This window comes from Leopardus geoffroyi, chromosome A1 (assembly GCF_018350155.1).
Source record: "Leopardus geoffroyi isolate Oge1 chromosome A1, O.geoffroyi_Oge1_pat1.0, whole genome shotgun sequence".
NCBI classification, from domain to species: domain Eukaryota; kingdom Metazoa; phylum Chordata; class Mammalia; order Carnivora; family Felidae; genus Leopardus; species Leopardus geoffroyi.
This window is the reverse complement of record NC_059326.1, coordinates 45839423-45855557: the sequence shown is the minus strand read 5'-3', so window position 1 is coordinate 45855557 and position 16135 is coordinate 45839423. Positions and strand designations below refer to the sequence as shown.

Below are 16135 nucleotides of genomic sequence, written 5' to 3'. Positions count from 1 at the left end.
GCTGTGTGCTGACAGCTCAGAGCCTGGAACCTGCTTCAGATTCTGTCTCCCTCTCTCTCTGCATCTCCCCCTCTCACATTCTCTCTCTCTCTCTCTCTCTCTCTCTCTCTCTCAAAAATAATCAGTAAAAAAAAAATAGAAACAGAAAGTTATGGAATACTCGGGGCATGTGAGGGAACCAAGAGAAGATTTGGGCTATTAAGAAAAATTTGGCTATAAACTAGGTTTAATATCTATACAAATTAACAAGTTTAAGAGAAAGATTCTAAAGAAAACAAAAGATTGTGCCAGGAAGGTTACAATAATCATTGTAAATACAAAGGCTCATCTGTGAATAGTTTACAGGATCATAGTCATGTCCCCAATGACTGATGCTCTCATCAAATGCTTACATAAAGATATTGAAAGATTGGAGAGGAAGAGGGCTGCCAAGTAAAATACAGGATGCGCAGTTAAATTTGAATTTCAGGCAAACAGCAGTTTTTTTGTGTGTAAGTAAATACAGTTTAAAACATTTCTATACTAAAAAATATTCAGTTTTCCATGTCAAATTCAAATGTAAGGCTGTCCTATGTTTTACTTGATATATCTGACAAATGTAGGGCTGGGAGGTGCTGAGGTGGGGGTACATGAAGGAGAGCTAAAGTCTCACCTTACTCAGTGGAAGATAATGGAGAAAAATTCAAGTTTGAAATAAAAAATAGACAATATCCTTACATTTTAGGAGACACGGAGGTAAATACCAAAAGAAATAGCTATAATAGTTGAAATTCATTGCCTCTAAGAGGTAGAAAATGTGTGGGAGGTGGCAGGAAATTGTTTTTCTTTAGAAACATTCTAGAACCATCTGCATAAAAAAATGTATTGAAAATAGAAACAAAATAAATAAGCAATTTAAATGCAACCAAAAGTACAGAAAGATAAAAATTAGAAAAAAAATAAATTAATTTACTGAAAAACAAGTGTTTAGGGTTGAAACTGAAACCTCATTCAAACTATAAATATGGTATAACTCCTATAGCCATATTCTTTGGAGTTTGGCATGCCTGTACTACTGTATTCCAGGTGTTCACTCTAAATGCATTATCTTACCACTTCTATTTTAACCATTACAGAACTTTATTGTTGCATATCATATATCACTTTGCTTTCATTTTATAATAATTTGTATTTATGTATTAAATATTCCTGTCACTTTCTCATTAACAAACATGAAAAGTATTATGAGATGGTACTAATGAGATCATGAACATAAAGACAGGAATGCTGGGGTGCCTGGGTGGCTCCGTTGGGTAAGCATCTGACTTGGGCTCAGGTCGTGATCTCATGGTTTGTGAGGTCAAGCGCCTCATTGGGTTCTGTGCTAAAGGCTCGGATCCTGGAACCTGCTTCGGATTCTGTGTCTCCCTCTTTCCCTGTTCCTCTCTCACTGCCACTCTGTCTCTTTCTCTCTCAAAAATAAGGATTAAAATGTTTTTTAAATAGAAAAAGACAAGAATGTAAAAATTATTTACTAATGCTTAGATTTAAGTAATTTTCCAGCTAACAATATTTTATGCTAACATTAATTTTCAGTTTAATATTAAAATCAAAACATGAAAGTAAGATATACTTATGGAAATCTCAAATATCCCTTAGATAACTTTCAAGGATACCTAAAATTCATATATGCCACTTTGGAAAATGATCACTGCCTTTCCTTCCTTCCTTCCTTCCTTCCTTCCTTCCTTCCTTCCTTCCTTCCCTTTTCTTCTTTCCTAGATAAGAAAAATGACAAATTAAAATATTCAAGTTGTACCTCTAAACTGTTACTGAATTGTCAATTGAAATGAAAAATCTAAATGACTTCGCAAGATTCAAATTTTCATATATATATATATATATATATATATATATATATATATATATGAGAAATGCCTTTTAGGGGCATCTGGGTGGCTCAGTCAGTTAAGCATCTAACTCTTCATTTCAGATCAGGTCATGATCTCCTGGTTGGTGATATGGAACGCTGCCCCCCCCCGCTTAGGGTTCTGTGCTAACCATGCGGAGCCTGTTTGGGATTCTCTCTCTCCCTCTGTCTCTGCCCCTTTCTGACTTGCCTGTGCTCTCTCTCTCAAAATAAATAAACATTTTTTAAAAAATAAAGGAAATACCTTTTAGATTCATAGAATTTGTATACAATCCTATTAAATAGGTTTCATTTTGCCCCTTTTAACAGATGGGAAAACAGAGCCAGAGAATTTAAGTATCCCGTAGTTAAGTAATCTACAGAGGCTTTCAGTTTAACTGCACATCTCTAATCACTTTTTAGCAAAAGCCTATCATTGCCAATTTTTTGTTCAGTGTCAGTATTCATTTCAATGCATTCAGTAGTATTTTTAATAAAACTTGGTTCTATGAAATTCATAATAATAAAATATTTTCATAATAATATATAGTGAAACATAGGTTTAATGTTCATTGTCTAGTGAGATCATTATTATCAATTCAAGTATCCTAATAGAGTACAAAGTTTGGGGCCAATCTCTACCAATTATGTTTGTTTTGAATCTAATATGATTCCAAAAACTATTTCTTAAAGATGATTTTTTCTTATTTCCATTTAAATTTCTGCAGCTTGTAGCTTACACAGGAGAGAATGTGGGAAGGTTAACTGCATAAACATTTATCTTTTTTAAAGCAAAATCATATACTACAAAAGACGTGTAGGGGAGTACCAACTTCAACATACCATGAGATTATCCACTTCTAGGATGAGAACCCAAAATGGATCAGGGTTGTATGTTTGGTTTACATCTGCCTTTTTATGTATTAGGAAATACTTACTTCTCTCAACCACTCCTATTTACTTCATCTTTTCAGATGGGAAAACACTTTTCTCTGAATTGATGACTACTTATTTTTCAGCTAAAGTAAATACAGGTCTATATCTCTTTTCATTTGTGTGAGAAGCTGACACATTCTGTCACAACATCGCTTGAGTAAATGGGAAAGTGACAGCTTCCTGGCAAAATTTTAAAGAGATAAACATCTATTTTTGTTTAAACAGCCACTAAAAAAATCAGATAGAAGCTTTCCAGGTTGAAAGGATAAAGAATGCATGAGTAGTGCAAATTGGTAAATGAATGCACGTTAGAAAACTTCTGATGTTTGCCTCTGCGATTTTAACCACAGCTCAGTATTTTGCGGGATTAAATAATAAGTCTTCAAAGAATAAATTCTATCTAGATGATAGAATCATCCAAAAAGTAGATTAAAAGCATGTTTTTAAAAAAATCAAACAATAAAATCCTTAGAAACAATTCTAAATTGAAATATCAAATATTTGCTTTTGAAATTTGTTTTAGTTAAATGCTGTATTACTAGAAATTATATTACTGGTTTGAAAATGGCTCTAAGAAAACTACTGTTACTTAGTCTTTACATAGCACTTCTAAAATAGTATGTTTTTGAAGTGTTTTTCCTTTATAGATATTTTACTGTTATATAAGCATTACTATTTTTTAGCCCAGCTTCTCTTAGAATCTATGCACATAGTATGTCAAATTTTTATCTCAGGAAACAGTGTTACTTACAAAACTTACAGTTTTTCTTCTTTATGCAGTTAGCCTTTAAAGCAGGATTTTGCAATTCACTATCATTTTGTAAAATATAGGGGGAGTGAATGCTTTATATTTAGCGTAAAGAATTTATTAAATAAGAAAATTTTTGTTAATTATTGAGATGTAAGATCACATGAATGTCAGTCACTGATAGCTATTAAATGTGTCATTAATGGATTTTATAGCTTTCACATTTATAATTCCTATTGATAATAATCTTTATATCACTGCATGACTCTTCAGAATTTCCCAGAGCAAGTAAACTGATGTTTAATCTTGCGGATCCTATATTGTTCCAGTAACACTCAGTGAGCCTTGCACTGAAACAACCGTAAGGTACTTCTGTGCTCCTGTCTCATCTCATCTCATTCCACATCTCTCCAGCCAATTCACAATTCTTAGAAGATGAGAATGGCAGGAGATTTTAATTTTCAGTTACAAAACAGAGGTTGAGAGTACTAAACTTTTTTTCTATATACTGTTCCTGGTTAAGTAGAATCATATACTGATAATTTTCAGTTGTATGATTGACACAATGATTGGCAAATAAACCAAACAAGTACAGTGTTCAAACTATTCCTGCACCTAAGCTGACATGAATTTTTGTAGAAGATGATTGGAGAAGAGTAGTCAGAGATTATGAAATGTAATCTGGGCCAACGGTGCAAGAGTGCCTGGCTCTGAGGGTCCCAAACAAACCAAATTTCACCAGTTGTTATTGACAAAATCCAAAGGCAGGAAGACAACCATAGTGAAATGAGAAAGGAGTATGTTTCAGTGAGGTCAACATCAGGAAGTCACTGAACTAATATCTCAAAGCTGTCTCCAAAGTGCTGAAAATATTTCTGGGCTTATGTAAGGACTATAAGGGACAAAGGTTAGTGGGTCCATGCAAGGAGAAGTAAAGGTCAGGTCCATCATTTTCTTGGGGTCAAACATGTAGGGTCTTGCTGACATCAGGGCAGTCATTATTGCTTGAGGTGGTAGTTTTGGTTTCCATCACGGGATGCTTTGTCCTTGGAGTCTTTTGCTTCAGTTAAAAGATAAGCTGGAAAGAAGAATTTAATCAGTTAGAAAGTACAAACTAAGGTCAAAGTGCAAGTAAAGTCCCCTATCATGGTTACTTTACCAAAAATTATTTTAATGAAATATCAAGTAAATTTGAAATACTTTTTTCCTGTCTTTAAAAAAAAAAAAACTCTAGGGGTGCCTCAGTGACACAGTCTGTTAAGCATCTGGCTCTTGACTTTGGCTCAGTTCATGATCTCTACGGTTCATGAGTTCAATCAGGCTCTGCACTGACAGTGTGGAGCCTCCTTGGGATTCTCTCTCTCCCTCTCTCTCTCTCTCTCTCTGCCCCTCCCTGACTTGTGTGCTCTCTTTCTCTCAAAATAAATAAATAAACTTTAAAAAACCGTAAGAAAAATTTAAAAATTCTAAAATATTCACTAATTGCCTTTGAATCTTCTTGTGTAGAGACTTTTGTAACATGTATTGTTAAGGTTTATATGTGAGAAAAAAAAATTACTAATGTACATATTTATAGATACATCTAATCTTGCACTTCATCATGGACTTTGTCCTGTGCCTCTTCTCTGACAGTCTTTCTGATTCACATACGCAGGGGGAAGTTGGGATTGCAGTCAAGATGTTTGGCAAAAAGCAGAAGTAGAGCAGCTAAAATACTACTGACTCTATGATGACCAGAATCTCCATTTCTCTGACCTTAGTAGTGAACTACTCTGAAACAAGGAGTGAGAAAGGTGGGTTGGCATTTAAATAAACAGCACATTCATTTTACATTGAAGTCTCTTGATTAACAGTAGAAGACATCACTCCTGAAAGCATCTGCGGTGTCAGTAATTCCATTAACAAAGAAGCCACTTTATTATCAACATACTGTAGATTCATTTTAATGTGTCATTTGCACTTCAAAGTCACATAACTTTTATTATGGTAAATCAATTAAAACTATTTCTCATGATAATTTATCTTCTGCAGAGTTTATCATCTCAGAGAATGCAATATTTCCCAATTTAACTTCCAAGACAAAAGTGATGTAATTTGAATGCCTTTTACTGAGCTTATTAAGCATAAAGATCACAGAAATTTCAAACCCTGAAAGATAACTGTTTCATCTATGTGATAAAATGGAAGCCACATTTTTTTGTAGCGTACTATAGGTAGTGGAGACAATATGCTAATTAGTAATATAACCTCATTTACTGATTTTCTATGTCTCCCATTCTAAAAGATAATCTAGTAAAAGCGGATAGTTTTCTCTGATATTACTTTTAAAGAGAACGTAAAGACTTATATAAAAACATTTTATTGAAGATTTGCAAAAGAACTGAATTTGTGGATGATACAGTCACCTGTTTTGTTACTTTTAACGACTCTGTGAGAGCATGCTTCAAAGATTTAATCCATATCTTATCTTTGAAAACTGCCAGTATTCTTTAACGTTCTTGAATATTTCTAAACTAAACAGTTTTAATATCCATTTGCAGCCTGAAAAATATTTGTGTGGAAATGAGGAATTTTATGTTTTTCTAAGTTGAGTAATCTTCAAGGATATTTTCAAACACTTACCCATTTTATTGTAGTTTTATTGTACAATTGAATTGAACTAAAAATTCTATCAATAGAGATAGAAGATAAAATATTCATAATTTCTTTATGAGTGGCAATCAGAGTATGTTAGCTAAGTACTGTATCAAGTACAGGGTATTTTACTTATTAATGCAATTTTAGTAAGGTGTGCTTTATTTTATGATAAAAATAAACAATTTAAATGACTCTTTTTTCTTCTGAGATATTTAAATTTCTTGAAAAACCTCATTAGAAATTGATGCATCATGCATTTCTTATCATTGTCTCCAAATTCTCATTTTGGTTCTAAATGTTAAGAAATTTGTGCCTTACAAATCTATCTTTATCCATTCATTTAATCCCTGCAAGGAGATTGTTTATAGCATCTACAGGAGGAGTAGTACTTACAAAAATTAAGTTACTATTCACTGTCAGAAACAGATAGTATCCTTAATTTCAGCATTTGTGATGGAAAATTAGAATCTAATGTAAAAGAGAACTTTGCTTATAAAAATGAACAGAGAGTTTAATTAAGTTAATTATAATAAACTCAATGCCTCCCACCATCCGAACAGTGCCTGAAGGACCCTTGGGTCTTGGCAGAATAATTTAGGCTCTGCTGATATTGTTGAAAATTATGAGGATTGAAACTGGAAAGGCCTAGTCTAAAACCTGATATATGCCCTGTGTTTGTTTTACTTTAAAAATTTTACAATACCCCATAGCCGTTTGTTGTTTTTGGTGGTGGTGGTAGTAATGGTGAAATGATATTAATGTCAATTATTTTAAGGATATGATCTGTAAAGCATTTGGAATCCAGTAGTGTGCAAATCAAAAGAATTCTGCAAGTTTGACTATGATCCCTTACCCAGTCTTTGCCACTAACCTAGAGACTTATAACATCCCTGAACCTCATGGCTATGTATTCCAAATGAATTAGGTTTCCACACCTAAGTGATCTTGAATTTGATCAGTCCATCCTTCTTTTTCTCTAACTACCGTACAGTGTGACTGCAAAAATAGACACATAGCATCCAGAGGAAGATTTGCAAATGAACTAAATTTCAAGATGCTGCAGTTATCTATTCTGATAGTTTTTAATGACTTTGTAAGAAATTACTTTGAGGACTCACATCTATTTTTTATCTTTGGAAATTGCCAGGATTTTTTCCTCCTTCATTATTGAATCTTTCTCAAATAAGAACTGAAAAGGTTTGTGTGGAAATGACAACTTTTGTGCTTTTGTAAATTGAATCCAAATATTCTGAATTGGTATCCACACTTTTACATAACATACCTCCAATATATTATATGTATATTTATTGATGTATAGAGCATATATATGAACTTTTATACTAATATATTTAGAAAATTACATCGATATGAGCCACTAATAATAGTGGCTTAATATTATCAATAATTGATATCTCAAGGGAAAATATACACTTAAGGCAAGGCTACTAATACCTGTGGGTGTAAATCTACTTTTCAATTTACTTTTCAGTTGCAAATCCTTTGAACTGATAACTTTGAATTATTTTGAACAGCTTGTTAGATATGGTCATGTCACAAATGTGTTGCCTCAAAATGAGGCAGATGAAGAGAGCTTTGAGCAATAAACTAACCAACTCTGCTATAACCTTGTTGCCCTTCTGTACTTAAATCATTGGGACTATCATCGATCCATATTTTGTAGACATCTTGTTTAGCTCACTTGTCTATCTTGTATGGGTTAGTTTAGTTAAAACTGGTTGATGATTAAGTAGCAAATCCATTTAATTATGGAAATACACATGGACTGTTGAGCAGTACACCAAACCCATGAGGATAGCTCCTTCATTGTAGAAATCCTGCTCTTCCAAACCTTCCATTATAAACACAACAGACATGAAATAAGACCTGAGAAAGCTTCCCATGTCAATTAATGCATGAAAAACCTAAACACCTTAAAGGGATTATCATTTTTAAAATAAAAATTAAAGATAAGTCGAGTGCTTGCTTCAGCAGCATGTGGACTAAAATCAGAATGGTACAGAAAAGATTAGCATGGCCCCTACACAAAAATAACATGCCTGTCATTTGTGAAGCGTTTCATCCTTTTTCTCTTTCAAAAATAAATAAACATTAAAAAATAAAGATAAATAGAAATTGTAACATTTTCTTCATATATCTATGTAGTTTATCTTGCACAATTCCTGGTGTGCTTTAGTTCTATTTTAGAGCTACACCCTCAGATGCTGCTGTTTGAATGCTGTGATTTAGTTTTCTTCCTCCAGATACCAGCATACACATTATACACGTTCTCCCTTCCCCTGGGAGAATGATTTAACTTCTCTTTGTTAAACTTGGTCGAGAGTCATGATTTCAGTTTCTTGTGTTGAGCTCCATCTGTTTCCAATGCAAACATCTTCCAGAGAGACTCCCAACCAGAGGAGAACTAAGGTGGAATTGGCTACTATTTGAAACCTTAAAAGTTTCCCTCTCTTCTTTTGAGAACCACACTGAAATCTTTCAAGTGTTTTACTTTAACACCAGGGAAAAAGAGAGAGACCAAGATGGCAGAGCAGCGTGGAAGTTCTCTGCTTCTCTCATCCTTGAAATGCAACATCAGCAGCAAACCATTTTGTACAGCTAGAAAATTGATTTGAGGATTAGTGCAACAATCTGCATAATTTGAGCCACAGAACTCAGCAGGTATGTGGCAGGGAGAGGTGAACTGGAGCAGAGAGAAGCACTGGAGGGTAGGGAACTGTTTTTGTTTGTGGAGAGAGGACAGAGACATGGGGGATAGTACAGGAAAAGCACTCCTGAAAGCAGTTGGAGAGAAAGAGAAAGAGTGGAAGCACCTACAAGGGTCTTAACAAGAAAGGGAAAATGAAGAAAGGAGAGGGTTTCAATACCATTAGGACTCTATAAACAGGGGGTGGCTCAGTCGGTTAAGTGTCCGACTTGGGCTCAGGTCATGATCTCACAGTCCGTGAGTTCTAGCCGCACATCAGGCTCTGTGCTGACAGCTCAGAGCCTGGAGCCTGCTTCGGATTCTGTGTCTCCTTCGGAGCCTGTGTCTCCCTCTCTCTCTGCCCCTCCCCTGCTCATGTTCTGTCTCTCTCTGTCTCAAAAATAAATAAAAACATTAACAAAATTTAAAAAAAGGACTCTATAAGCAGGGGAGCACAAAGTCAGAAATTCTGCAGCTCTAGTGGGAAGAGGGAATCCCCAGGAGCAGACAGCAAGGTCTAAGGGGTCCTTGGGCCACACAGAGAGAGGTGGTTCCCCAATTGGGAGGACACTTGGGAGAGGCCATGAAGCCGCCCCACAGGAAAAGGTCCCAGTGGACCCTGGAGAACAGCAAGTTTGCTGGTGTTGGAACAAGGACACTGGGGTGCAGTGAAACTTGGCACCAGTTGTGTTTTGTGATTTGCCATAATCTCCTGAACTGTTGCTGCTACATGATCACGGGAACTTTTGCTGGGGCAGGCTGGCACCCAGGGGCCCCTGCAGGAGCATGGTCACATGAGTGTTCCTGGGAGCAACCGAACACCCGACCATTGCTCAGTGAGACACTCCCACAGAGAATTAGAGCAGGCCTAAGCCACAGGACCCTCAGAAGTGAGGGATTTGGAAGCACAGCGCCACCTGAGATAAAATTCGGGAGAGAGGTGCTGCCTGGCAGGCTGACAGCTTGGTCACGGACAGTGTAGAAGCAGGAAGTGGACAGAAGCCAGAGACAAAGGAGAAGTACCTGATGGACAGTGGTTAAGGGCAGAGTTCTGACGCTAAAGATTGGGAAGCTGGGTGATGTCATTTTCACCTCTCCTGCACCAGTGCATACACCTGTACACGTGCCACACTGATCCACATCAATAAGCTAAGCAGTGCCACCTAGTGGAGAAAGGAGCCATAACACCAAGTGCCATCCAACTGTGGCAGCCTAGTCCTAGAGGATGACCACAGTTCTCTCCACTGGCTTAGTGTACAGACTATAAAGTGCTTCATAGTTTGACTTCTAGGGGAAAGTGGATGTAATTTCATTTGGATTTTAGTCTGTTTGCTGATCTATCTATTCATGGTTTTTCTCTTTTCCTTTTCTTATTCTTGGATACAGAAAGAAAAAAAATATTTTACATTTTTATAAAAAAAAATAAATGTTTTCTTTCTTTTTTTCTTCTTTTTATTTCCCTTTTTTCTCTATATTATAAAGCTTCTGTCAACAACCAGACCAAAACACACCTAGGATCTAGCTTCCTTTATTTGATTTTTTGTGTTGTTTTTTAATTTTTTAATTTTAATTTTTATTTTATTACTTCTTTCTCTTCCTCCAAAATGATGAAAAGAAGGAATTCAACCCCAAAGGAAAGAACAGGAAGAAATGACAGCAGGGATTTAATCAACACAGATATAAGCAAGATGTCTGAACTAGAATTTAGAATCATGATAATAAGAATACTAGCTGGGTTTGAAAACAAGCATAGAATCCCTTTCTGTGGAGATAAAAGAAGTAAAATCTAGTCAGGATGAAATTTAAAATGTTGGAACTGAGATACAATCTTAAATGCATGCTATGGCGGCCAGAATGGATGAAGCAGAACAGCGAATCAGCGATATAGAAGACAAAATTATGGAGAATACTGAAGCAGAAAAAAAGAGGGAACCTAAGACAAAGGAGCATGATATAAGAATTAGAGAACTCAGTGACTCATTAAAAGGAATAACATCAAAATCATAGGAGTCCCAGAAGATGAAGAGAGAGAAAAAGGGGTGGAAGGTGTATGTGAGCAAATCATAGCAGAAAACTTTCCTAACCTGGGGAAAGAAACAGACATCAAAATCCATGAAGTACAGAGAACTCCCATTAGGTTCAACAAAAACCAACCATCAACAAGGCATATCATAGTCAAATTTACAAAATACACACGTACTGGGGAAGAATCGTGAAAGCAGAAAGGGAGAAATAAGTCCTTAACCTACAAGAAAAGACAGATCAGGTTTACAGCATACGTATCCACGTAAACTTGGCAAGCCAGAGAGGAGTGACATTATATATTCAGTGTGCTGAATCAGAAAAAAATATTCAACCAAGAATTCTTTTTCCAGCAAGGCTGTCATTCAAAATAGGAGAGATAAAGAGTTTCCCAGACAAACAAAAACTAAAGGAATTCATGACCACTAAACCAGCCCTGCAAGAAATTTTAAGGGGGACTCTCTGAGGGGAGAAAAGATGAAACAAAACAAAAAATACCAAAAGTAACAAAAGCTAGAAAGGACCAGAGAACATCACCAGAAACTCCAATTCTACAGGTAGCACAATGGAAATAAATTCATATCTTTCAGTACTCTAAATGTCAATGGACTAGGGATGCCTGGATGGCTCAGTGGGTTGAGCGTCCGACTTCAGCTCAGGTCATGATCTCACAATTCGTCGGTTTGAGCCCCGGGTCAGATTCTGTGCTGACAGCTCAGAGTGTGGAGCCTGCTTTGGACTCTGTGTCTCCCTCTCTCTCTTTGTTTCTCCCCTGCTCTCACTCTGTCTCTCTCTCACTTGCTCAAAAATAAATAAAGATTAAAAGAAAAAGATCAGTAAATGTCAATGGACTAAATGTTCCAATCGAAAACATACAGTAATGGAATGTATGAGAAAACAAGATCCATCTATATGCTGTTTACAAGAGACCCACTTTAGACCTAAACACACCTGGAGATTGAAAGTAAGGGGATGGAGAACCATGTATCATGTTAATGGTCATCGAAAGAAAACTGGAGTAGCCATACTTATATCAGAAATCTAGATTTTAAAATGAAGACTGTAACAAGAGATTAAGAATGACATTATATCATAATTTAAGGGTCTATCTACCAAGAAGATCTAACAATTATAAACATTTATGCCCCCGACGTGGTGCCCCAAATATATGAACAATCACAGACATAACAAAGCTCATTGACAATAATTCCATAATAGTAAGGTACTTTACCCCACTTACAGCAATGGACAGAACATCTAAGCAGATAATCAACAAGGAAACAATGGCTTTGAATGACACACTGGACCAGATCGACTTAACAGATATATTCAGAATATTTCGTCCTAAAACAGCAGAATATACATTCTTCTCCAGTGCAAATGGAACATTCTCCAGAATAGATCACACACTGGGACACAAATCAGCCCTCAACAAGTACTAAAAGATCGAGATCATACCGTGCATATGACCAGCATTCAGACCACAATGCTATGAAAATCAAAATCAACCACAGGAAAAAATTGGAAAGACAACAAATACTTGGAGATTAAAGAACATCCTACTAAAGAATGAATGGGCTGACAAAGAAGTTAAAGAAGAAATTGAAAAGTACATGGAAGCCAATGAAAATGATAACACCACAGTCCAATACCTATGGGACGCAGCAAAGGCGGTCATAAGACAGAATTAGATAGCAATCTGGGCTTTCCTAAAGAAGGAGGAAAGGTCTCAGATACACACTCTAACCTTACGCCTTAAAGAGCTGGAAAAAGAATGCAGATAAAACCTCAAACCAGCAAAAGATGGGAAATAGCAAAGATTAGAGCAAAAATAAATGCTATCAAATCCAAATAAAAACAAAAAACAAACAAACAAACAAACAAAACAAAAGCAGTAGAACAGATCAATGAAACCAGGTGCTAGTTCTTTGAAAGAATTGACAAAATTGATAAACCCTAGCCAGTGTGATCAAAAAAAAAAAAAAAAAAAAAAGGAAAGGAGCCAAATAAATAAAATCAAGAATGAAAGAGGAGCAATCACAACCAAAACAGCAGAAATACAAATAATTCTAAGAGAATATTATGAGCAACTATATGCCAATAAATTGGACAATCTGAAAAAAATGGACAAATTCCTAGAAACATATACACTACCAAAATGGAAACAGGAAGAAATAGAAAATTAGAACAGACCCATAACCAGAAAAGAAATTGAATTAGTAATCAAAAATCTCCCAAAAAACGAGTCCAGGGCTAGATGGCTCTACAGGGGAATTCTACTAAACATTTAAAGAAGATTTAACACCTATTCTTTTGAGGCTGTTCCAAAAAATAGAAATGGAAGTAAAACTTCAAAACTCATTTTATGAGACCAGCATTACCTTTATTCCAAAACCAATGACCTTATTAAAAAGGAGAACTACAGACCAATTTCCCTGATGAACATGGATGCCAAAATTCTCAACAAGATACTAGCCAACCGGATTTAACAACACATTAAAAGAATTAATCACCATAATCAAGTGGGATTTATACCTGGGATGCAGGGCTGGTTCAATATCCACAAAACAATCAATGTGATTCATCACATCAATAAAAGAAAGGACAAGAACCATACAATCCTCTCAGGAGATGCAGAGAAAGCATTTGAGAAAATACAGCATCGTTTGTTGATAAAAACCCTCAAGAAAGTAGGGATAGATTGGGGCGCCTGGGTAGCTCAGTTGGTTAAGTGTCTGACTTCAGCTCATGTCATGATCTCACACTCCGTGAGTTTTAGCCCCACGTTGGGCTCTGTGCTGACAGCTCACAGCCTGGAGCCTGCTTTGGATTCTGTGTCTCCCTCTTTCTCAGCCCGTCCCCTGCTTATGCTCTGTCTCTGTCTCAAAACGAAATAAAAACATTTTTAAAAATTTAAAGAAAGTAGGGATAGAAGGATCATATATCAAGACCATAAAAGCCATACATGAAAGACCCACAACTAATATCATCCTCAGTGTGGAAAAAGTGAGAGCTTTCCCCCGAAGGTCAGGATCATGACAGGGATGTCCACTCTTGCCACTGTTATTCAACATAGTATTGGAAGTCTTAGCATCAACAAACAACACAAAGAAATAAAATGCATCCAAATCAGCAAAGAGAAGAAAGTCAAACTTTCACTCTTCGCAGATGACATGATACTCTGTATGGAAAACCCAAAAGATTCCACCAAAAAAACTGCTAGAACTAATCCATGAATTCAGCAAAGTCGCCGAATATAAAACCAATGCACAGAAATCCTTTGCATTTCCAAACACCAACACTGAAGCAGCAGAAAGAGAAATCAAGGAATCAATTACATTTACAAATTGCACCAAAACCATAAAATACCTAAGAATAAACCTATCCAAAGAGGTGAAAAATCTATACACTGAAAACTATAGAAAGCTTATGAAAGAAATTGAAGATACAAAAAATTGGAAAAATATTCCATGCTCATGGATTGGAAGAACAAATATTCTTAAAATGTTGATACTACCTAAAGCAACGTACACATTCAATGCAATCCCTGTCAAAATAACACCAACATTCTTCACAGAGCTAGAACAACAATCCTAAAATTTGTATGGAACCAGAAAAGACCCCAAATGGCCAAAGCAATCTTGAAAAAGAAAACCAAATTAGGAGGTGTCACAATTTGGACTTCAGGAGGTATTACAAAGCTGTAATCATCAAGACTATATGGTATTGGCACAAAAACAGACATTTAGGTGAATGGGACAGAATAGAGAATCCAGAAATGGACCCACAAACATATGGCCAATTAATATTTGACAAAGCAAGGAAGAATATACAATGGAATAAACACAGTCTCTTCAGCAAATGGTGTTGGAAAAACTGGACATTGACATGGAGAGGATTGAAACCGGACCACTTTCTTACACCATACACAAAAATAAACTCAAAATGGATGAAAGACCTAAATGTAACACAGGAAGGCATCAAAATCCTTGAGGAGAAAATAGGCAAAAACTTCTTTGACCTCAGTCGCAGCAACTTCTTACTCAACACGTTTCTGGAGGCAAGGGAACACAAGCAAAAATGGGCTATTGGGATCTTATCAAGATAAAAAGCTTCTCCACAGAGAAGGAAACAATCAGCAAAACTAAAAGTCAACCAACAAAGGGGAGAAGATATTTGTAAACAACATATCAGATAAAGGGTTAGTATCCCAAATCTATAAAGAACTTATCAGACTCAACACCCAAAAAACAAATAATCCAGTGAAGTAATGGGCCAAAGACACGAATAGACACTTTTCCAAAGAAGATATCCAGATTGCCAACCAGCACATGAAAAAATGCTCCATATCACTCATCATCAGGGAAATACAGATCAAAACGACAATGAGATACCACCTCACACCTGTCAGAATGGGTAACATTAACGACTCAGGCAACAACAGATGTTGGCAAGGATGTGGAGAAAGAGGAACACTTTTGCACTGCTGGTGGGAATGCAAACTGGTGCAGCCATTATGGAAAACAGTATGGAGGTTCCTCAAAAAATTAAAAATAGAACTATCCTTCGACCCAGCAATTACACTACTAGGTATTTATCCAAAGGCTACAAGTGTGCTGTTTAGAAGGAGCAAATGCACCCCAATGTTTATAGCAGCACTATCGACAGTAGCCAAAGTATGGAAAGAGCCCAAATGTCCATTGACAGAGGAATGGATAAAGAAGATGTGGTATGCACACACACACACACACACACACACACGCACGCACACACACACCCACATACGCACACGATGGAGTATTGCTCAGCAATCAAAAAGAGTGAAATCTTGCCATTTGCAACAATGTGGATGGAAGTAGAGTGTATTATGCTAAGGGACATTAGTCAGAGAAAGACAAAAATCAGATGACTTTACTCATATGAGGACTTTGAGAGACAAAACAGATGAACATAAGGGCAGGGGAAAAAATGTTATAAAAACAGGGATGGGGACAAGGGTGCCTGGTTGGCTCAGTCACTTGAACATCTGTCTTTGGCTTAGGTCATGAACTTACAGTTTGTGGGTTCAGGCCCCACGTCAGGCTTTGTGCTTATAGCTCAGAGCCTGGAGCCTGGTTCAGATTCTATGCTCCCTCTCTCTCTGCCCCTCCCCATCTCGTGCTCTCTCTCTCTCTCTCTCTCTCTCTCTTTCTCAAAAATA

General features: G+C 36.4%; 1 non-coding gene across 1 annotated transcript; it reads left to right on the top strand.

Moving 5' to 3' along the window:
* Nucleotides 1–8185: 8185 nt before the first annotated feature.
* Nucleotides 8186–8295, top strand: LOC123581921. Its single transcript, XR_006704087.1, has one exon. It is a non-coding gene; the product is annotated as a U6 spliceosomal RNA (small nuclear RNA).
* The last annotated feature ends 7840 nt before the right edge of the window (nucleotides 8296–16135 follow it).